Source organism: Babylonia areolata, unplaced genomic scaffold, assembly GCF_041734735.1.
Source record: "Babylonia areolata isolate BAREFJ2019XMU unplaced genomic scaffold, ASM4173473v1 tig00055167, whole genome shotgun sequence".
Taxonomy (NCBI): domain Eukaryota; kingdom Metazoa; phylum Mollusca; class Gastropoda; order Neogastropoda; family Buccinidae; genus Babylonia; species Babylonia areolata.
The window spans coordinates 5,001-7,500 of record NW_027468512.1 but is presented as its reverse complement, the minus strand read 5'-3'; positions in this window follow the sequence as shown (position 1 = coordinate 7,500).

Below are 2,500 nucleotides of genomic sequence, written 5' to 3'. Positions count from 1 at the left end.
CAGCGCGTTTACTTTTTATCCACAACCTTTACCTGCCTTTTCCTCAGCGAGCATGCCAAAGTTGAGAGGAAAACGCCGTTTGGCATGGACAGGAGCAGGCGTTGACGACCAGGTCTTTTTTTTGGTCTTTTTTTTTCACAGCGCCGGAAGGATTCAGGCAATTCTCCAAAGCCGGTTACTTTTATCCACAACCTTTACTGGACCTTTTTTTTCTTTTTTTCCTTTTTTCTCTCTCCGAGCATGCCAAAGTTGATAGAAAACGCGGTTCGGCATGGACGGGAGCAGGCGTTGAGGAGTAGGCCTTTTTTTGAGGGCCCAGAAAGTATTTTGGCAATTTTTTACTTTTTTATCCACAACCTTTACCTGCCTTTTTTTCTCTCCGAGCATGCCAAAGTTGAGAGAAAACGCCGTTTGGCATGGACGGGAGGAGGTGTGGAGGAGTAGTCCATTTTTGAATGGCAGCGGAAAGATTTTGGCAATTGTAGCGAGGTTCTTCGGACTTTTATCCACAACCTTTACCTGCCTTTTCCTCAGCGAGCATGCCAAAGTTGAGAGAAAACGCCCTTCGCCATTGACGGGACCAGACGTTGACGACTACGTCTTTCTTTTTTTCACGGCGCCTGAACGATTTGGGCAATTCTCCACAGCGCGTTTACTTTTTATCCACAACCTTTACCTGCCTTTTCCTCAGCGAGCATGCCAAAGTTGAGAGGAAAACGCCGTTTGGCATGGACAGGAGCAGGCGTTGACGACCAGGTCTTTTTTTTGGTCTTTTTTTTTCACAGCGCCGGAAGGATTCAGGCAATTCTCCAAAGCCGGTTACTTTTATCCACAACCTTTACTGGACCTTTTTTTTCTTTTTTTCCTTTTTTCTCTCTCCGAGCATGCCAAAGTTGATAGAAAACGCGGTTCGGCATGGACGGGAGCAGGCGTTGAGGAGTAGGCCTTTTTTTGAGGGCCCAGAAAGTATTTTGGCAATTTTTTACTTTTTTATCCACAACCTTTACCTGCCTTTTTTTCTCTCCGAGCATGCCAAAGTTGAGAGAAAACGCCGTTTGGCATGGACGGGAGGAGGTGTGGAGGAGTAGTCCATTTTTGAATGGCAGCGGAAAGATTTTGGCAATTGTAGCGAGGTTCTTCGGACTTTTATCCACAACCTTTACCTGCCTTTTCCTCAGCGAGCATGCCAAAGTTGAGAGAAAACGCCCTTCGCCATTGACGGGACCAGACGTTGACGACTACGTCTTTCTTTTTTTCACGGCGCCTGAACGATTTGGGCAATTCTCCACAGCGCGTTTACTTTTTATCCACAACCTTTACCTGCCTTTTCCTCAGCGAGCATGCCAAAGTTGAGAGGAAAACGCCGTTTGGCATGGACAGGAGCAGGCGTTGACGACCAGGTCTTTTTTTTGGTCTTTTTTTTTCACAGCGCCGGAAGGATTCAGGCAATTCTCCAAAGCCGGTTACTTTTATCCACAACCTTTACTGGACCTTTTTTTTCTTTTTTTCCTTTTTTCTCTCTCCGAGCATGCCAAAGTTGATAGAAAACGCGGTTCGGCATGGACGGGAGCAGGCGTTGAGGAGTAGGCCTTTTTTTGAGGGCCCAGAAAGTATTTTGGCAATTTTTTACTTTTTTATCCACAACCTTTACCTGCCTTTTTTTCTCTCCGAGCATGCCAAAGTTGAGAGAAAACGCCGTTTGGCATGGACGGGAGGAGGTGTGGAGGAGTAGTCCATTTTTGAATGGCAGCGGAAAGATTTTGGCAATTGTAGCGAGGTTCTTCGGACTTTTATCCACAACCTTTACCTGCCTTTTCCTCAGCGAGCATGCCAAAGTTGAGAGAAAACGCCCTTCGCCATTGACGGGACCAGACGTTGACGACTACGTCTTTCTTTTTTTCACGGCGCCTGAACGATTTGGGCAATTCTCCACAGCGCGTTTACTTTTTATCCACAACCTTTACCTGCCTTTTCCTCAGCGAGCATGCCAAAGTTGAGAGGAAAACGCCGTTTGGCATGGACAGGAGCAGGCGTTGACGACCAGGTCTTTTTTTTGGTCTTTTTTTTTCACAGCGCCGGAAGGATTCAGGCAATTCTCCAAAGCCGGTTACTTTTATCCACAACCTTTACTGGACCTTTTTTTTCTTTTTTTCCTTTTTTCTCTCTCCGAGCATGCCAAAGTTGATAGAAAACGCGGTTCGGCATGGACGGGAGCAGGCGTTGAGGAGTAGGCCTTTTTTTGAGGGCCCAGAAAGTATTTTGGCAATTTTTTACTTTTTTATCCACAACCTTTACCTGCCTTTTTTTCTCTCCGAGCATGCCAAAGTTGAGAGAAAACGCCGTTTGGCATGGACGGGAGGAGGTGTGGAGGAGTAGTCCATTTTTGAATGGCAGCGGAAAGATTTTGGCAATTGTAGCGAGGTTCTTCGGACTTTTATCCACAACCTTTACCTGCCTTTTCCTCAGCGAGCATGCCAAAGTTGAGAGAAAACGCCCTTCG